General features: G+C 35.7%; 1 protein-coding gene and 1 non-coding gene across 10 annotated transcripts in view; both read left to right on the top strand.

Moving 5' to 3' along the window:
* ROCK2 (Rho associated coiled-coil containing protein kinase 2) overlaps positions 1-22,214 on the top strand; it is a 144,205-nt gene that overhangs the window by 17,562 nt on the left and 104,429 nt on the right. The gene's annotated exons all lie outside the window — the stretch shown is intronic.
* On the top strand, positions 9,001-9,108 carry LOC118008380. The gene has a single exon (XR_004678682.1). It is a non-coding gene; the product is annotated as a U6 spliceosomal RNA (small nuclear RNA).

Below are 22,214 nucleotides of genomic sequence, written 5' to 3'. Positions count from 1 at the left end.
GTTACATCTGATGTATTAACATTTCACTGGAAGTGTTTTTCAGGTTAGAAACATTTTACAATCTGGTTATTAGGATCCCTATTCCATAATACCTCAGCATTGCACAGAATGTGTCAACATTTCTAAATATGTAACAAAATGAGACTTCATGATTTGTATGTCCATGCTAAAGCAGCTCTGAGGCATTATTTCTGACTGTAGCTTTGGAATATATAATTCATGATTGCAACATTTAAAATTAGAGTATGAATATGTTTTGTTAATGTTGTTATATTCTGGCTAAAGAAGAATTTAGTCATAAAAGCAAGATGTTACAGTGTAAGAGAATGCAAAAGCTCACCTAAAGGATTTTGCTGGTAGTTCCAAGAGACAATTTTCTAAAAAAAAACAAAAACAAAAAACACAAATCAAAACTGTAAAAGCGTATATATTTTTTTTAAAGATTTTTATTTTATTTATTTGGCAGAGAGAGAGATAGCGAGAGCAGGAACACAAGCAGGGGGAGTGGGAGAGGGAGAAGCAGGCTTCCTGCTGAGCAGGGAGCCCGATGTGGGACTCGATCCCAGGACCCTGGGATCATGACCTGAGCCGAAGGCAGACGCTTAACGACTGAGCCACCCAGGCGCCCAAAAGCGTATATTTTTGTAAAAAGGGGGAAGCTATAAAATTAAAATTTTGGAGGCATTACAGAAGACAGATTTGTTTTCCATATTTAAGACATTCCCAGAATAGGAAAATAACGGATGATACAAATAAAACTAAATTTAGAACTAATAAAAGGAAACTCTAGTAAAAATTGGCTTATGACATTTCCTTCAGAGGGAAGTCATAAAGTAAAACACTGAATACATTTTTAAGAAGTTAATTACTCAGTTTTGGGGGGAGAGTTGGTAATAGGGGATTTTTATAAGTTTTAGCATAGGGAAGTTCACCTTTTAAGATAATATGGAGAATGTAAGTCTCTGGCATAATATTTTATTGTGCTGCTTTTTATCCTCTTGTGAACAGAATTGTTCAGTTTAGTTCAAGTTACAACAACTCTGTGAAATGGAAGTGTAAGAATCTGGAAAATAGCATACTTATTTCAAATCATTTTCTGTAAGTAAAATTCTATTAAAATAAGTTCATAAAATGGATCCTGTTTAATCTCTATTAATATGTGAAAAAACAAATGAATTTCCATAAGAATTTTTTGGGTTTTGTTTAAGGTAGTAAAGGTGGAAAAAAATGAGGGGAAATGACTTGATTTTTTTTTTTGAAGATTTATCCATTTATTTGAGAGAGAGAGAGCACGCACACACACACACACACACTCACACACTTGAGTTGGGGAGGGGCGGAAGGAGAGAGATTCCCAGGCTCCCTGGTGAGTGCAGAGCCATACCATGGGGCTCAGTCTCATAAGCTGGAGATCACTCTCACGACCTGGATGGAGATCACGACCTGAGCTGAAACCAAGAATTGCATGCTTAATCAACTGAGCCACCAGGCATCCCATGACTTGATAATTTTCAAGTGTATCTTTAAAAGAGAAGCAGAGTAGTATAATGGCAAGAACACTGGATTTGGAGTCAGAAGAGCTATGACTGGTATTAATTAGTTAGATGTTTTATTAATCATCTTCTTGACTATGATTTGTAAGACTATCTTGTCTACCTCAAGGAGATGTGAAGATTAAATCCAATGGGAAGCTAACCCTATGTATTAGTGTTCTGTAAACTGTACAGAACTTAAACTTGTTTACAGACGGTTGAAGAACTATCTGTAAAATATCCTAAGTTATATATGTCTGTAAGTGTCTTCAAAAAGGTACGTGCATACAGAATCAGTCTCCTGGTGTTAGCCTGTTTTTCCCAAAAATGGTAGCACATTATTTGGCACATATTAGGTTCTCTAAATTACTAAATCACTGAATAAAAAATTAGTTGGCATATTTATTTTTTAATTCACTGAGGATAATTAGCTTCATTCTGTGAATATTTGTTTTTATTCATTTTTGGGCTTACTATATTCCAGGTGTCAATTTTTCCCAGCTAAGGTATATTATTTTTTTTTTTTAAGGTATATTCTTTTAGAGTTGGTATGATACTGAATATGAAAACAGAGTCTGATGTTCTTATGTGACGTTAAATTTCAGAAATCCTGATATATAAATACTAGGAAAAGTCATGACAAAATTTTTAAGCCTTTGTGTTATTCACTTGCAAAAATGTTAATCATGCTTTATATGAAGTATAAAAGAGCATTTGGGTTTTACCAGCAGTTTTTATCTGTGGCTTCAATTTAGCAACTTTTGGCCTACTTGTAACAAAAGTGAACTGAGGGGGCGCCTGGGTGGCTCAGTTGGTTAAGCGACTGCCTTCGGCTCAGGTCATGATCCTGGAGTCCCAGGATCGAGTCCCGCATCGGGCTCCCTGCTCGGCAGGGAGTCTGCTTCTCCCTCTGACCCTCCTCCCTCTCATGCTCTCTGTCTCTCATTCTCTCTCTCAAATAAATAAATAAAATAAAATAAAGAATTGTTATGTCTTTAAAAAAAAAAAAGTGAACTGAGGAACAACTTCAAAGAATGGTTTGGGAAATGTAAACTGCAGGTATTATGCTCTGTGACCTCTGGTCTTTAGGCATACCAGGGTAATTAGAATTTAATCATGGAGAAGAATATTTGAAAGTAATAGTATATGTTGTGATCATTCTATATTGATGACTACTGTAATCAGTAACTATTTAATTTCCTTGGATCATGTAATTTCCAAATTTCCTGATTTAGGGGTTTAGGATCTGGCTAACAGAGTAGGCTAGTGTAAATCTGTTGTCAACTCTTTAACAACCTCATGGAATAAGAATGTGTATTTCTGTAGACCAGGAAAAACTGAATTAGTATTCAGGCATAATTAAAATGAATATGGGGAGAAGTTTGTATGGGAATAGCCACTGTTATGGTGATACATTATATTTTCCCTGTTGTGGCATTTATGAATTAGGAAATGAATTTTATCTACTTCTTTTTTTTTAATATCTCAGTGGTTTTTCTTAGGATAGAGAGACTTCAGCATAGACTGTTTTCTATCCTGTGGTTGGTCTCTTGTGCTCAGGTGCCTATCCCTCTCTCAAAAAAAAAAAAAAAAAAAGGAAGTAAAGGGAAGGGGTTTTTGAAGGGCCCTGTGATCAGGGGACAATAGCAGGGAAAAGTCTTCTTTTAATTTTTTTTAAGTAATCTCTATACCCAGCGTGGGGCTCTATCTCACAACCCTGAGATCAAGAGTCACATGCTTCACTAGCCAGGACCACTAGCAGGAAAAAGTCTTGATGGGATATATGACTCACAGATGATGGGCTTTAGGGAAGTAGACTTATCTTCAGAGATGTGAACAGGAAGAGAGTGAGCAGGACCAGGGATAGAGGCAATCATCCTTTCACCAATAACTGAATAAATATACCATATTCTTTTATTTATACTCTCTGTCTCTGTCTCTAATGGGAATACTCCCTCTTATTCTCTGCTTTGTCAACTTAAAAAAACAAACTTCATTTTGAAAATTACAAAAGTAATACATGCCTATTTAAAAAATTAAAAATTACAGAAGCGAATATAAAATATAAGTTCTCTCTTAACCCTTTCTACTTGATCTCAGTCTTATGAAACAACCACTTTACAACATGTCAGTGTATCACTTTCCTTGTGTGCGTTAATAGTGTATACATACAACAATGGTGTATCATTTTCCTTTTTTCCTTGCACAAAGCACGAATATTTACAGGGGTTTTTTTGATAACCAGAATGCATCTATATCATATCTGTTGTTTTGTATTTGCTTTTTTTTTATTTGGAGGCCATCCAGTCACAATTTATAATTCACTTGGTTCTTTTAGGGAGTATTCCATTATCTGGATTGACCATAATTATTTTATTATTTCAGTATTGATAGACATTTAGGTTGTTTTCTTCTGTTACAAACATTGCTGCAGTGAACATTACTAATTTTGTGCATATGTGTGAATATTTCTGTAGATTTCTAGAAATGGGATTGTTAAAGCATGTGCACATTTAAAATTCCAAAATAATCCCAATAGTGATGAGAATACACATATTCCCCTATCTTTGCTAGGTAAATATCATCAGCCTTTTACGTTATTTGCCAATCTCATAGATGAAAAAAAGCCAGTATCTCCTTTTATTTATTTATTTATTTATTTATTTATTTTTTAAGATTTTATTTATTTCTTTGAGAGAGAGAGAGAGTGAGAGAGAGAGCGCAAGAGGGGGTAGGGTTAGAGGGAGAAGCAGACTCCCCACCGAGCAGGGAGCCTGATGCAGGACTCGATCCCGGGACTCCAGGATCATGACCTGAGCCGAAGGCAGTCGCTTAACCGACTGAGCCACTCAGGCGCCCCTCCTTTTATTTTTTATATGCATTTCAGTATTTGATTACTAATGAGCTTGAGCACTTGTTGTTAGTCATAGTTTTAATTCTTTTTAAAGATCCACCTCAAATTTATTTTCTCTGTGAGGTCTTCTATAATTCCTACTTATCCTATTCCCTAACTCCAGGCAATGACTCTTTTCTCTGTTTTCATAGTACTCTCTGTTGTAAGTGATTAGAATCATTATGTGTTATGATTATTTACTTATTATATACCAGACCAGGAGCTCCCCTATGGTTGTGACCATGTAGTAGTCATTATTTTTTCTAACTTATATCATGGTTTATTGGAAATTTGGGAACTAAAACCTACTTTTTAGGGTAACAGGGCATACATGCTTTAAAGGTATTTTCTTTTTTTTCCTTTTAGTTTGAGATATAATTGATGTACAGCACTGTATAAGTTTAAGGTATACAACATAATGGCTGGACTTAAGTATATTGCAAAATAATTACCGCAGTAAGTTTAGTTAACATTCATCACCTCATATAGTTACGTAGTATTCATTTTTATGTCTCTGCCCAGTGACTAGCACAGAGCCTATTGCATTTAGTGTTTGTTTAGGAAGTTTTATCAAATGGTTAGTCTGATTCCCAACTGGGAGCCTGTGTAAGGTTTGCTGCCTTCTTTTTTGGAGGAGGGGGAGGGTTGGCTCTTAATGGTAATGGTTCTAGTAGACCCCTTTATTTTACAAATGAAGAATTAAGTCTAAAGGAGGAATGTCTTATTTGGCTAATGAGATATTTTTATTCTTTATCATACCCTACTAGGTATTGTGAAACAGCGCAGCTCCAAACAGTTATTTATGGTCAAGGATGAATATTGATTTCTACTATCTAAGATAGATGGCGAGCTTTTCTCAGTTCTTACAGACCAAGCCTAACTAATGGGGCTTTTGCCTAATAGTTTTAGCATGTAGCCTTAAACCAATATAAATTATCCAAACTTCATTTGGCTCCTTCCAAAGAGTTATGACTCTTATGACACATTAGACATAGACTTTTCCAGTTGCAGGCACCGGCTAACTCCCGAGAGATGCGGTGTCTTTTCTTTTAGAGAACTCTTGAAACCTGTCCTCTTAACCATCTTCCCATGAAGTGATCCCACCAGATCTAATCACATTATTGCCTTTTCCTGCTCAAGATGCAAGTCATTATACACATCTCTTTTCATTCTTGTTCCCTCACCTATTCTTCCCCTCCTTTTCAGACATTTTTTACCCTTGTTCTAAGGTTAAACATAATCACTTGCATCTTCAAATTCTTTACTGAATGTTGCTTTTATCTTTAAGTAACACCACCTGTCTTCCTCCTAAGGGAAAGCCTTCTCTAGTGGAGCTTGTACCTTCCTTTATTCTCTACAGATCCCAGTTGTAGGAAAATATAGGAAGTGGTTTCCTTCTTACTTTGCACTACAGTGCCTATAAAACTTTCCTGTTAAAATTCCCATTGCTGAGTCTCACGTAGTTGGGATATACATCTCTGCTTGCTCATTGAAGACATAGACTTCTGACTCATAGACTTCCTTTCCATGCAAGGTTGTGCCATAGTTCTAGGTGAATTCAGTGTTTATATGAACAGAGTACCCAGGACCCTGGCTTCACAGTTTCCTCATCTCTAGTGGAGATCTTCACTTAACTCAATTACTTACTCCCATGAAACTACTTTGGACCTTACCATTACCTGAAATCAGCTTTACCTTTGAGATCGTTTATTCAAACATCTTGTTCCTGAGCTCTTATCCTTTTATTAAACCTATTCGTTGATGCTTTTGAGATCTGCAGTTCCTTGACACCTCTCTTCACCAAATGCTTCCTGTATAAGCAGGCAAGAATCCATTGTCCATTCAGACTTCTTGCCAGAATTCTGTTTCCTTGCCCTATTGAATATCTATCCTATGCATTTGCACCTAAATTTTGGATCAGTTTGTCTGGCCTATACAAAAGGTCTTCATTGAGCACTGATGGAGAAAAAAATTACTACCCAGATTAGTGGTACTGTGAATTCCTGGTCTGTTTCTTGTAAGAGCTTTCAGGGTGGCAGAGCAAATCTGTCATTTTCCATAGGGTCTGTTTTAAACATTCTTTTCTTTCTTTGAGCAAAGTATGCTCCACAGATGGTCTTCTTACTTCATGAGAAAATAGAAGCCATCAAAAGGAGATCCCTTAAATTTCCTGTTACTTGACTCACTAGTTTATCTCTTCTGTACCATTTGTTCTTACTTTTCCTTCTGTTTCAGTGGATGAGGTGTCCATCATTCTGTTTCAGGTTAATTCTCCAACTGTGCTTTGGATCTCATTTTCTCCTTCTGTTGATTAATTCTGTTTGTCTTTCATCTTTTTCTTAATTTGGATTCTTTCTCATTTGGCTAAACTTGTTCAAATGTATCACCTAAAACAAATAACCAAATGACCCCTAGAAAGAAATCTCAATTCTTTCTACCTTTTGCCCCTCCCCTCACCAGCAAAACAAACTCTGCTGTCTCATTTTCTGTTCACTCCTCAGTACACTATAATCTCCCTCCCATCCTGTCCCATCACTAACATGCTTACTTCAAAATCATGCTTATTTCCTTGCTGCTAAAACTATCATCTTATCGAATGTTCAGAAATACTTGACACTTCTCAAATTGCTCTCTTGGCTTCTATGACAGTACTCCGAGCATCTCTAGCTGTTTCTCTCAGGCTCCTTTGTTTTCTCTTTCTCTGCTAAATGGGATTCTTATTATTTTTATTCATTCTTTGCCTTCTTCTTTTTTTTTTTTTAAGATTTTATTTATTTATTTATTTGAGAGAGAGAGAGAGAGACAGCATGAGAGGGGATAGGGTCAGAGGGAGAAGCAGGCTCCCTGCCGAGCCGGGAGCCCGATACGGGACTCCATCCCAGGACTCCGGGATCATGACCTGAGCCGAAGGCAGTCGCTTAACCAACTGAGCCACCCAGGTGCCCTCTTTGCCTTCTTCTTAAGCTTGTGTCTATTTCTAGGATTTTCTTTATCATCTGTATGTTGATGATTTCCATTTTTCCACCTGAAAGCTTGCCTCTGAGCCTTAGGCTCATACATCAGCTAGCTAACTACTAAGCATCTCCACTCAGATATACCACAGATACTTCAAGATCAGCATATTTACAACAACATTATTTTTTCCCCCTTTGCTTTCAGATCTTCTTCATTTCCTATGATTAGTGATTCCACTATCCATCTGGCTTGGATCGAGCCAGAAATCTGGCTATTTGGGTTTCTGTCATCTTTGACTTCGCATTCAGTATCACTAGATTCTGTCAGTGTTACCTCCATCATATGATTAATTTCTCTCTCATCTGACTGCTACTTTCCCACTTCAAGTGACCATCACATTTTTCTTAGGTTCTTGCAGTATTCTCTTCCCCATTGTTCTTTCCTAGCCTCCTATCCATTTTCTACTCTCCAACCAAACCAAGATGCAGATCTAATCCTATTATTCCCAAACTTAAAGTACTTAAATGACTGATTTCCCATTTACTCAGGGAAAATTTCAAAATGATAATTTCTTACAAGATTGTTAATGATCTGACTTCTGACTTTTCCAGCCCTATCTCTTGTAACTTCTCTTCTTCCTCCCAAATTCTACCCATTTCTTCCCATTTCCAGGCTTTTTTTTTTTTTTTTACTTGTATGTTTCTCTGCTTGGAATGAAAATGCTAACTCCCCAAATATTACTAATATGCAGTATATGGAAATACTTTTGCCTCATTGTACTTAGTTTGGTTTGAACTCAGATTCTGGATGGAGAACACAAATATGTATTTACAATGATATTTTTTAGAAACTGACCTGGTGGGCTCCTGGGTGGCTCAGTCGTTAAGCGTCTGCCTTCGGCTCAGGTCATGATCCCAGGGTCCTGGGATCGAGTCCCACATCGGGCTCCCTGCTCTGCGGGAAGCCTGCTTCTCCCTCTCCCACTCCCCCTGCTTGTGTTCCTACTCTCGCTATGTCTCTCTCTGTCAAATAAATAAATAAAAAATCTTTAAAAAAAAAAAAAAAAAAAAAAGAAACTGACCTGGTTATGTATTTAATTATGGACGGATGGTTTATAGAACTCAAAAGAGAATTTCCTTAGAGGAGTGTTCTAAGGAGGGGTTGCCACTGTGAACTCATGCTTCCTGTGAGATTTCTGTTGTGAGAAGTGTGTATAAAATATGATTAATGGAAAATGGTGATATAAATGCTATATGTAAAACTTCCTTTAAACTGTAGAATATATATATATTTTTTGTAGATTTTATTTATTTATTTGACAGAGACACAGCGAGAGAGGGAACACAAGCAGGGGGAGTGGGAGGGGGAGAAGTAGGCTTCCCGCTGGGCAGGGAGCCCGATGCGGGGCTGGATCCCAGGACCCTGGGATCATGACCTGAGCCAAAGGCAGACTATTAACGACTGAGCCACCCAGGTGCCTGATATTTTAAATTCTTTTAAATTCTTAATGATAAGTACTTGAAACTTAGCATATTGAATACAGTGTTTTTTTTATGATATATCATTAAAGTTAATTGTCAATAGCAATAATAGTAATATTGTTAGTAAGACATAGTTCTTGTGCTCGCTCCGGCAGCACATGTACTAAAATTGGAACAATATAGAGATGATTTAGCATGGCCCCTGCTCAGGGATGACATGCAAATTTGTGAAGCACTCCGTATTTTTATCACTATATTGTACACCTGAAACTGATGTAACACTGTATGTTAACTGTACTGGAATTAAAAAAAAAAAAGGACATGTAGTAGTTCTTACTGTGTGCCAGGCACTGTTTTGAAGTGCTTTATTAATTTGTTAGATTTCTGTTTCATTTTCTAGTCACATCAAAATGACATGTTCTTTAAAAATATTCTCTTTAGAAATGCTTAGTTTCAAACATTTAAAAAATATTATGACCCCTTCTAAGTAGAACAGAGTTAGTTGCCCCTTTTTTGCATACATAATGAAAAATGTTACCTGTCTGTGTTAAAGTCATATTAAAGAAAAAAAGTCTGAGAAGCCTGTATCTATCAGTAAAATCTAACAAATTCTTTCAGTAAAGGTTTTATTTATTCTGTAGTGAAAAGATTTAGTATCTTAGCATTTTTGCGTGTTTTCTCATATGATAGAGTGATCTGTAAAATATATGGGGCAGATATTCTTCTTCTTAGTTTCCTGAATGAAGACACTGAGGTTTGGAAAGGTTAAATAATTTGCTCAAAGAAATGCAGCCAATAAATGGCAGAACTCTAAAAGGATCTATACCTTTAGAGTCCTAAGGTAGTGTTCTTTTCTCATTTTTTTTTTTTTTTTTAAGTATGCTCCACACCCAGCATGGAGCTCAATGTGGGCTTGAACTCAAAACCTTGAGATCAAGACCTGAGCTGGGTCAAGAGTCAGATGCTTGACCAACTGAGCCATCCAGGTGCTCACTTTTCTCATTATTATGCTTATTTCCTAAAGCAAAAACTGGAAGCTCTGTATAAGAAATTGGTAACCATTATTTTTGGACAAGCTGAATAGATAATTTAGAAAAGTAATTAATATAAAATGTTCTAAACATTTAAAAGGATTTCAGATTTTAGAATATCTTTTAAATCTGATTTTTCAACTTATTCTCCCCAAAATATTCTTAAGTTCAGGTTGAGCTTCTCCAAAAGTGAGTTGTGGGGTTTTAATCTTTCTTAATTAATTTTTTAAATGTCCGCAAGTGGAGAGAATAATTAACTATATCATCTACCCTTAGATAAATAAATAAAATAAATAAATAAAATCTTAAAAAAATAAATTGTGATATCTTCAGTTCTTCTCTCATATGTCTGGGTGGATACAAAGGAAATTAGTAATTATGTCTTTTAAAGTAAAGGAGATGATGGAGGCTTCTATCTTTTATTTACATTTGGATAGCAGAATTAGGGTGAGGTTGGTGATGATTAAATTACAGTATCTTTATTTGTAAATATTTTTTAAAGATTTTATTTATTTGTCAGAGAGAGAGAGAGCACAAGCAGGGGGAGGGTCAGAGGGAGAAGCAGGCTCCCCATTGAGCAGGGAGCCTGATGCGGGCCTCGATCCCAGCACCCTGGGATCATGACCTGAGCCAAGGGCAGACACTTAACTGAGCCACCCAGGTGTCCCTACAGTATCTTTATTTTTTAAAAAATTCTAAAAAAGATATTGAAGAAAGAAAGAGCGTGTACGTGGGTGTGCACAGTGGGGAGGCGCCTAGGGAGAGAGAGAATCCTCAAGCAGACTCCTCACAGAGCTTAGAGCCCAGCATGGGGCTCTATCTCACCATCCTGAGATCATGACCTGAGCCAAAATCAAGAGTTGGACACGCAGGTACCCCAAGAAAAGATAGTATCTTTTTTTTTTTTAGATTTTATTTATTTATGAGAGCAAGAGAGAGTACGAGCTGGGCGGGGGGGAGGGTTGGTGCAGAGGGAGAGGGAGAATCAGACAGTCTGTTGAGCAGGGAGCCCAATGTGGGGTTCGATCCCAGGACCCTGAGAGCATGACCTGAGCTGAAGGCAGATGCTTAGCCATCTGAGCCACCCGAGTACCCCAAAAGTACAATATCTTTAAAGACCATTAGTGTTAGTTGTAGATATTGTTTGCTGGACTAAGCTAGGGAGGAAATGGAATGTATAACCCAGGAAAGGGGAAAAGAACTCCACAGTTGTTGGTATCCCATAATGAAAAAACTATCATTTTTTTTTTTTTTTAACTTTCTACCATGTGTAAGATAACGTTTGAAAGATAGTCCAGGTACTTGTAAGAAGTCATAGTTTATTTGGGAAGATAAAGTTTACTGTCAAGTGGAAAGTTAAATGATGAATTGAAGAGCAATAAATACAGTAATATAAAAGAGTGCCTTACTTGCTATTTTTAGAGCAGTAGTTTGTGAATACCATGAATTAAGAAAAGGTAGAAGTCACAGGACTTTGGAAATAGTAGAAAAGCATTATGAAGGACCAGGTACTTGATTTGCATGTTGGAAGATGGTAATGATGACAACAAAGATGACAATAAGGATAGCAGCAAACATACCTGTTGTCTCTGGTGGTTGTATATATATTAATCCCTCTGCTTCTCCCTAAAGCCCTTTGAAATAGCTACTGTTATTTTTTATCTTAGTGATGAGGAAACTGGGATTCTGCCTTATGTCTCCACATTCTTTGGGTAGGCTACACTGCATCTCATACAGTAGGGTTGTTAATAGATGGTGACAAATAGGGAGGATAGTCTTCTTTTGCCTTAATTGGTACTGTGGAATTTGTGTAGGCCTTTAGAATGGCCTATTTCATTATATCTCTGAATGAAAAATAAGCTCTTATACCCACATAATAGATTTTTTTTAATAAAAAAGAGAACACCTGTTTTAACCTTTTTGAGTAGAATTTTTTTTTTTAACCTGTGTCATTTTCATATTGTTTTAGGACATTTGAGTAAAACTGTCTAATGAGAAGAATGTATAACTGACTATTTTGCATTTAACAATTTTTGGTACCTAGTATAATTATTTAGAAAATTAAATGGAAAATTTAAAGAAGGGATTGTTGAAAATTGTTAAAAACAGGGACATTGGGTTAAAACAACCTTGTATATTTTATAGGACCACCAAAAAAAAATACTCTAAATAGATGATTGTAAAGTATTGATGGTATGTGTTAATGGAGGTATTGTTGCAGAATAATCAGCATCTAATGAAATACTTAAAATTGTTTGGAATATAAACATGGAATTGTTTCATTATATATGGAATCTTGAAAAGTACCATGCTCTGTCGTCAAAACATCAACTGCTTTAGCTGGGAAACTCCTCCCCCATATGTATTATGAACTTTTTTTTTTTTTTGGGGGGGAAAAAAAGATTTTGTCAGCGAGAGAGAGAAATAGAGAGTGAACACAAGCAGGGAGAGCAGCAGGCAGAGGGAGAAGCAGGCTCCCTGCTGGGCAAGGAGCCCATTGCAGGACTCCATCCCAGGACCCTGGGATCATGACTGGAGCTGAAGGCAGACACCTAACCAGCTGAGCCACCCAGGCATCCCTATGAATATTTCTTTTGATAACATTTCTTCATAAAAGTAATAACCATTTAACAAAGACAGTATAGAGACAATATAACAAGTTGTTTAAGGACTCAGGCTCTGGAGTCATATTTGGGTTTATTTTCTTGTCTTTAACTGTGTCATCTTATGAGTTGCTTAACATTTGAACCTATCAGTAAAATGGAGGATAATAATAATACTTCCTTTATAAAGTTGTTAAGTTTAAATGACATAATCTAAAGCACATAGTGACAGACATGTTGTGAGCCTTCAACAAATGCCAGGTTTGTTTATTATTGTGGTAAAAAAATGCATAACATATGATTTACCATCTTAACCATTTCTGAGTGTACAGTTTAGTAGTGTTAAGCACATTACATTGTTTTACAACGAAGATCCAGAACTCTTTTCGTCTTGTGAAACTCTAAACTCCATACCCATTATGGGGCACCTGGCTGGCTCAGTCGGTGGAATATGGGACTCTTGATCTCAGGGTTGTGAGTTCGAGCCCCACATTGGGCATAGAGATTATTTAAAATCTCAAAAAAATAAACAAAAACAAAAATAAAATAAAACTCCATACCCATTAAAGAACAACTCTTCATTTCCTCTTCCCCCAGCCCCTGGCAACCACCCTTCTACTTTCTGTCTCTATGAATTTGACTACTCTAGGTACCTTATATATGTAGAATTGTATAGTATTTGTCTTATTTGTCAAAAGGCTTATTTCACTTAGCATAATTCCCTCAAGGTTCATCCATCCATATTGCAGCATATGTTAGAATTTCCTTCTTTTTCAAGGCTGGGAAATGTTCCATTGTGTTTATATATGAAATTTTGTTTATCCATTTATTTGTAGATGGACACGGGTTGCTTCCACCTTTTGGCAGTCATGAATGATGCTGCTATGAACACAAGTGTACAAATATTGTAGACCCTGCTTTCACTTCTTTTCAGGTTATATCCGGAAGTAGAATTGCTGGATCATATGATAATTCTATTTTTAATATTTTGAGGAACTACCAGACTGTTATCCATAGTGGCTGCACCATTTTACATTCCCATCAGCAGTGCACAAGGATTTCAGTCTCTCCGCATCCTTGCCAATACTTGTTATTTTAAGGTGTTTTTTTTTTCATAGTGGCCATCATAATAAGTATGAGGTTCTTCTCATTTTTATTTTTCTTCTGCTTATAGGCTTAAATTGTTATTCTTTCTCAGGTTTTTCCTCAGGAAGCTTAAATTATTGAATTTAGATTTTTTTCCCCTAAGTTTGCATTTTTTGTTACAAATTTCTCTTTACTGCTTTTGCTGCCACCCACAAATTTTGATAAGTTGTAATTTCATTTTTATTTAGTGACACCTTAATTTTTGAAAGGTATTTTTGCTGTATATAGTATTCTAGATTGATAGTTTTTGTTTCACTTTTGATACTTTAAATATGTTGCTTCACTATCTTCTGACTTGCATTATTCCTCTGTTCATAGTGTGTTTATTTATTTTTTTTCTTGAATTTCTTTCTCTGACTGGCTTTAATCAGTTTGATATGCCTGTTGTTGTTTTCTTCATGCTTCTTGTTTTTAGCTTTGGTTGAGCCTCTTGATCTGTATAGTTTTAGTTTTTATCAGGTATAGAGAATTTCTAGCCCTTATTTCTTTACATGTTTTTTTTCTTTTATTTTCTTTTTCCTTCTCTGGTGACTTCTAATTATATACATTAGTTTCCATCATGTGGGCCCACAACTTACTGTGAGTCTATCTACTTTTTTTGCTTTTCTTTTCCTCTCTGTGTTCCATTATGGATAATTTCTGTTGCTATGTCTTCAAGTTCTGTTGTCTCTTCTTTTGCAATTTCTAGTCTCCTGTTGGTCCCATACAATGTATTTTTCATCTCACACATGATATTTTTTTATCTCTAGATTTTTGGTTTGTGTCCTTTTTTTATGTATCACATCTCTACTTAGCATTTTCAGTGTTTTCTAAATCTCTTATTTATCGTGGTAAAATATATATAACCTGAAGTTTACCATTCTAACCACTTCAGTGACACTGAGTACATTCACAGTATTGTATAACCATCACCACAATCTATTCTTTGTTGCAGTTTTTGTCGCTGTATGTGATTGACCACATGAGTAGTTTTGGCTTTTGGAATGTGAACAAAAGGGGTTTATGAGTAGCATTGAGGAAGAGTCCTTATGGGGAGCTTATGTATCCTTTTTTTTTTGCCATTTCTTTTTAATAACTGGTGTTGGTGCTTGCTGTCCCACATCATGAAGTGGGAGCAGTGTATTCGGGTTAATGGCAACAAAGCTGAGGAGCCTGGATCTCTGATGATTGAGGGAGCTGTTGTATCCACACTTAACTTTTGTTTTTGTTTTTTTTTTTAATGGTACAAATGGCCTTTATTGTTTGAATGGGAAGTGTAAGAGAGGAGGGGATATGACAGCTCCAGCTCCTGGGACAGCAACAGATTATATCACTGTCCTTTAAAAGGATCCTTAACTGTTTTAAGGCAGACATAAAGGCACTAAGGGGCATTTTCTGTCACTTGCAGCTGAACCCAAGTCAAGTTGATACTTAAAAATTACCATCACTTCTTTAATATTGTCAAAGAAATATGGTTTTTATTTATTTTTATTTTATTTGAGAGAGAAAAGGGAGTGTGTGAGAGAGAAAGCACAAGCAGGGGGGGCTGCAGAGGGAGAGGGAGAAGCAGGCTCCCCGCTGAGCAGGGAGCCCAATGCAGGGCTTGATCCCAGGACCCTGAGATCATGACCTGAGCCAAAGGCAGATGCTTAACTGACTGAGCCACCCAGGTGCCCCAGAAATATGGTTTTTAGAAACGTGTAGCAGAGGGCAACTTGTTTTTTTAATAAATTTTAAAAATTAATAGTTATCTGGGGCGCCTGGGTGGCTCAGTTGGTTAAGCGACTGCCTTCGGCTCAGGTCATGATCCTGGAGTCCCGGGATCGAGTCCCGCATTGGGCTTCCTGCTCGGCAGGGAGTCTGCTGCTCCCTCTAACCCTCCTCCTTCTCATGCTCTCTGTCTCTCATTCTCTCTCTCTCAAATAAATAAATAAAATCTTTAAAAAAACAAAAAAAACAAAACCGAACAACAACAAATTAATAGTTATCCTTCATTAGAATTCCTTTTATGTATGTACTATGTTTTATAGACATTTTATTTTCTTCATGTATTTTTACAACATTTCTGCAATGTTGTGTTATTGTCTTGATTGATGTGAATTAGGTTTAGAGAAGGAAGTTATATAACTTGGTAGTAGTGATGGAATTCATATTCTATTTCAAGTCTATCTGACTCCAAATCACGCACTTTTTTCACTAAGTTATGCCTTTTCTAAGGGCTTTTATATTTTATTTCTGAGACAGTTCTGGTTGGTAAATTAATCTCCTAGGAGGTACCCTGTACCAGTGACTAAATTAATTGTTTCAGGTAACTTATTTTTTTTGCTTATTAGTGAAGAATGAGAAGTTAAAATAAACTTTTCTGAATCTGTAAAGTTGAAAACCACCATATACCCTAGACTAGTAGTAATTCAATCTTAAGGTTTATAATTGTAGATGATAGTTATTCTGAAGGCTTCATTCAACCTAGCCTTTGTTTAAGTCTTTGAACTATGCTAGTGTCCATCAGTTAAAGGTTTAGTTTTAGGTATGGTTAGCTTTAAATTACTGTACTTACCATCTAAGGAAAACAGCTTGAATCTTGTAGTCTATTCTAAGTTTCTTAATCCATTGAGAAATCTTGATGCATTTTTGGTTTTCATTCTCGTCATTTTGTTTTAGCCTACTCTTCTTGGTCTGTAATGACATAATAGCATTCACAGGACAAACACATCACACCCTAGGAGCATAAGAGTGCCAAGAACTACTTGAAATTTATGATCATATAAACATTTACTTCTTAAAGAAATTTAATTTTTGTACTCTGTTATGGCAAAATATTTTTAAAGCCTGGTGTTCCAGAACCTGTTTAACCTGTTACCTTTTAAGTGAGACCAAGACTGACTGCATACCTGAAGAAGAAATTCACTGGTGGAAGAGACAGATGCCAGAACTATTGAGAATAAGTCCTTGTTTGTGTAACCTTTTAGTTTGTTGAGTCTTTCCTTTTTTGAGTACAGGAAATAAAATGCTATGGAAAAATTTGCCATTCCCAGCTGGTCACATGTTCACTGTGCTATAGAATTTTTCTTTCTTTTTTAAAGATTTATTTACTTTTTGAGAGAGAGAGAAAGAGAAGTGTGTGTGAGGGGCAGAGGGAGAGGAGAGAGAGAATTTCAAGCAAACTCCTTGCTGAGCCCCATGTGGGGCTCGATCTCAGAATGCTGAGATAATGACCTGGGCCAAAACCAAGAGTTGGACACTTAACTGAGCCACACAGGCACTCCGCTGTAGAATTTCTTAGTGCTACATTTATTATTTTGTAAATCCAGCATGATTTTTCTCTTTAGTAATTGACAAAGTGTAGATTTAAATTTAACAAAGAAAATAATTAAAACTACTAATACTGTATGTACAAATGTATAAATTCTGAATTTTCTTCAGCTGTAAGATCTACTACCCATTTTGTCCCCTTCCATTAACCTCTGTTAATTGGATACATGTTGGAATTTTTTTTTTCTTCTTTTCCTTTCATAGTTCTTACCTACTTTTCCAATTCCTCAAGTTTTAGTGCTACCAGTCGAGGGTAGTTTTATTGAGTAGTTCTTTTGTTGTTAAAGTATAGTTGACCTATGATGTTATACTAGTTTTGGGTGTATAACATAGTGATTCAGCAATCCATTCCATATATTATGCAGTGCTTACCATGATGAGTATAGTTACTATCTGTCACCATAGTTATTACAGTATTACTGACTATATTTTTCCTATGCTATACTTTTTATTCCTGTGACATTTATTTTATAATGAAGTTTGTACCTCTTAATCCCTTTTAAGAGAGCTTAGAATGTATCTAAAAACACCTCTGGCCAGTGTGGTAGCCATTATCTACATGTGGCTAAATTAATCAAACTAATTAAAATAAGTTCAGTTCCTCAGTTGCCCTAGCCTTGTTTCAAGTGTTGGGTAGTCACATGTGGCTAGGGGCTACCATATGGGATAGCACAGATAGAGAACATCTGTTGAGTATATAAAATGCAGCTAATCAGATTGTGACCTGAAGAAAGTACCCAGTGTGATTTTTATTACTTTAGTTATGTCATTTAACTTTAAAAAAATTTTTAAAGATTTATTTATTTTAGAGAGAGCAAGAGAGAGTTAGTGGAGGGAGGGGCATGAGGAATCTTCAAGCAGACTCCCCGCTGAGCCTGATGCAAGCTCAATCTAACAACCCATGAGATCATGACCTGAGCTGAAACCAAGAGTCAATCACCCATGTGCACCAGTTATGTCATTTAATAATGTAATTATTGGTCTTAATTTCTAGCAGAGGTTGTTTAGAAAAGTGACGTCTTTCATTTCTCTCAATCTTTTCTTACCAGTCTACATTTTTAAACAAGATTTTCTTATTTGAGAGAGAGAGAGAGAGAGAAAGAGAAGGAACAGGGGGAGGGACAAGAGGGAGAGGGAGAAGCAGACTCCCTGCTGATCAGGGAGCCGGATGTGGGGCTCGATCCCAGGACCCTGGGATCATGACCTAAGCCGAAGGCAGACGCTTAACCAACTGAGCCACCCAGATGCCCCATCAGTCTGCATTTTGATGAAACTTTTTTTGCTATATTTTCAGAGGTCATTATACCGTGTTGTTCAGTTAATAGATAATAGGATTTGCTTCTTGTTTAAATGGCTTGCCAGAAAATATTATGGATATCTTTGTAGATGTTTATTACATTCCTGATTATAGGAATAATATATGGTTACTATAGAAAATTGGAAAATATAAAGAGTAAAAAAGAAAAACTTATAACCACCCAAAGATAATTACTCCTACTTTTTTTTTCCTATTTTTGTAATTTTGCTAATTTAATTTTAATTTTTCAAATCATTGGTAGTGTACCTCATATTCAGTTTTGTCTTTAACATAATAGCGTAAGGATTTTCTTATGATACTAACTTTTTTCTTAAACTTTTAAACAAATGTACCACAATACTGAATTAAGTGATCTCCATCATAATTTGCTTAACCATGCGCCTGTTGTTGGACATTGTGTTCTGTGTAATAGTGGTCTCTGTTTTGTAGCACTGATTGAAGGGTATATTGTGTAACTTCTGTAACTTGAATATAATTCTTAAAAATTTTTTTTTATCCTTTATAGTATGTATTTAAGTTTATGTCTTCTAGAGTATAAGCCACTTGAGTTTAAGGATCATGCCTTGATTACCTTAGATTTTTTTGCAATGAAACAGGATATAAATAAGGTTATTTTAGTTATATTTATATTTCCAATTTATAGCACTGTGCTTGGCATATACTCATTTATGTTTAACAAATTGAATTTATTTATTACTATTTTAAAAAATATTTGTTTATTTAAGTAATCTCTACACCCAGTGTGGGGCTTGAACTCCTGACCCCAAGATGAAGAGTCACATGGTCTTCTGATTGAGCCAGCCAGGTCCCCCTGACAAGTTGAATTTAGATAAGTGGCTTGTCCCTTTTCATAGATTTTCCTGTAGATGAGAATATGCATGAAATTTTAATAAAAGAATAATTCAATTTTTTGGACACATTCCTTGCTGTTAGGGACAATAGTCTCATTTGTAATTACATTTTTTCCGCCTTTTTCTGCAGCTCCTTTCTTGGAAGAAAGTTTTTGGCTATGCCATTTAAGGAGATTGAATAATTTTTCAAGGAATTCATATTTAAGCATATTTGCCTGGCTTTATCACAGGCCACAATATGGTTTAGCTATTTGAAGAACATCTTTGTGGCAAACACTAAACAGTGAGTCATGGGTGCTGGGTTACTGGCCAAATTTAATTATGATATAGCTTCCTAACTTTTATAAGTTGATTTCAACGATCTTATGATAAAAGGAACCATGAAAAGTGAAACTAATGATATGAATAGTTACTATTTTGTTATCTGAACTTACTGGATTTGATGACATATAAAATGTCAAAGATATGAGACCTATTTTATGCATGAAATATAGCATGGTATATGTTGAACATTATTTTGGTGCCAGCAAATGTAGTCCTTAACCATTCATATGATATTTTAAATATGCTTAACAGTACTGTGTTTCAGTGAATAATAGTAACTAAAAAGCCAGTATATGCAAAGTCTGAATCAGTTCCTTTATAGAACATGTAGCCAGAACACATAGTCAAAATTGGTATAAAGAGAGCAGCAAATCCAAAGGCATTTGTCGTAATGTTTTAATTGCTACACTGGACTATGAGGAGAGCATCATATTTATTCTGAAGTGCAAATTATTGACTAAATAGTTTTTCCAGTCCATTATTAATGTCATAATTTGTTTTAGTCTTTCAACAGTATACCCTTTTCATATTTCTATATTAATACATTCTACTTCATCCTTCTTAATAGCTCTACAGTATTCCATTGGATGTATTTTAAATTATCCAGTACCTGTAGTCAAGGGTTTTTGAGTCATTTTAATTACTTACATCTAGGTATCAAAGGATATTCATGCAAATACATATTTATATATTTTTGCAGGTAGTAGGACAAAGTTAAAATTTATGTTTGTTATTTCCTCCATTTCAATTAGCGTTACATATATTTACAATAAACAAAATACAAATTTATGATTATAATGAAAAACTTACTTTAAAGAGTTGGTTAACTACTTGGGGAAAAATGTGAGGTTATTTTCTCATGCACTAAAATAAACTCCAAATAGTCAAAGGGGACAAAGGCAAAATGAAAAACCAAGGACAATGGGGCGCTTTGCTGGTTCAGTCAGTAGCATATGCAACTCCTCATCTCAGGGTCACTCAAACCCCATGTTGGGTGTAAAGCTTACTTTACGAATAATAAAAATTAATAAGAGTTGTTATCTTAAAAAAAACATAAACAAAATGAAGCTGCACACATGCCCATTTGAACTAAACATAATCGATACAAAAGCATCCATAAAGAAAAAAATCATAGTTTTTATTTGCTATAAGTGAATAAAACTAAGAGAAAGTTAAAAGAAAACTGAGAAAAACCAAATGCCCAAAAAGGTAGAAGGTGCACTAATATTCTTAATTAAAGAGCTTACATAAATTGACCATACAACCTTAAATATCAATAGAAAAATGTTTTAAAGGATTTAGTTTACTAAAGGGCATGGTTGTATCTAATCTGTCTATTGAATTTTTTTTAAGTTGTAGTTGACATGTAGTGCTACATTAGTTTCAGGGGTACAGCATAGTGATTTGACAAATTTACACGGTATACTATGCTCACCATAAGTGTAGCTACCATCTGTGATCATACAAGGCTCTTACGGTACCATTAGCTATATTCCTCCTGCTGTACCTTTCATTCATGTGAATTACTTATTCCATAACTGGAAGTGTACACTTCCCACTCCCCTTCACCCCTTTCTGTTGAATTCTTAATTTTTACTCATTTTGTTTTTTTAAGTTTTAGAATTTTCATTTGATTATTTGATAAAATTTCAGGTTCTCTGCTGAAATTCTCCCCTCTTATCTTGAACATAATAATAGCAGTGATCTTGAGGTTTGCGTTAAATTTCTGAATTTCCTGTGGGTCTGATTTTTAATAAAAAATTTCTGGTGGGCACATTGGTGGCTCAGTGGGTTAAGCTTCTGACTCTTGATTTCAACTCAGGTCATGATCTCAGGGTCGTGGGATTGAGCCCTGAGACGGGCTCCATATTGAGCATAGAGTCTGCTTGTCCCTTTCCCTCTGCTCCTCTCCCTGCTTGCACTCTCTCTCTCAAGTAAAATCTTTAAAAAAAATATCTCTTGGTTTTATGGTATTTTAGTTTTATCTTCTCATATGACTGCTAATGTTTGATTGACTGGTGGACATTGTATATGAAAAAATGCTTAGATAATTAGGTAATGTTATCTTCAGAGAGGATTTATGTTTTCTGTTAGTTAGGGTTGAGACAGACCACCTTAATCTATTTAATCAGATTGAAGAGATTTGAGGCAGATTTTCAATCTTTTGAGGGTTGGTCTATTTCTGCCTGGTTTTTGTTTTTGTTTTTTTATTCCTGGGGTGTAGCACTTTAGTGCACTTAGTTAAAAGCCTGGACTTTTTCTTTGTGAGTCCAAAACTCTAACTTCTGCCTTCCCAATTTCATGAGAGTTCTGGAAGCTTTCTTCAGTTTCTCAACTTCTGAGCTGCAGCATTGTAGTCTACTTTAGATTCACATCCTTGACCCCACTCCCCATCCCCTTTTGATCTCAGTGGTAGGATTGGCTTGTAACAAATTAGTCTTATCATTGGTGGAGGTAGAAATCTCCCTGTTATGTTGTCCACACTTTACTTGTTTCTTTTTAAAGATGGGAGGGGTCTGATATATAACAATTACTGTCATTCTGAATTCAGACCCAGTTGAAAATTGGAGGAATACGTTAGATAGAGATCTGAATGTCTTATGTATTATTGATAAAATCTAGGATACAGGCTGAGATATGGGACAGAATGGGCTCATTGTCCTGAATAGATTTGGACTCTTCCAACAGATAGGTCTCTCTCACAGAGGTGGAGTCTTCCTTGCTGTGTTTATCAAAAGAATGAGAGTAGATGAGAATTAGTTTATAATTTGTAGGGATCAAGATTCTAG

Source organism: Mirounga leonina, unplaced genomic scaffold (assembly GCF_011800145.1).
Source record: "Mirounga leonina isolate KUSES-001 unplaced genomic scaffold, KU_Mleo_1.0 Mir_125, whole genome shotgun sequence".
NCBI lineage: Eukaryota > Metazoa > Chordata > Mammalia > Carnivora > Phocidae > Mirounga > Mirounga leonina.
This window is presented reverse-complemented; position numbering and strand designations above follow the sequence as displayed.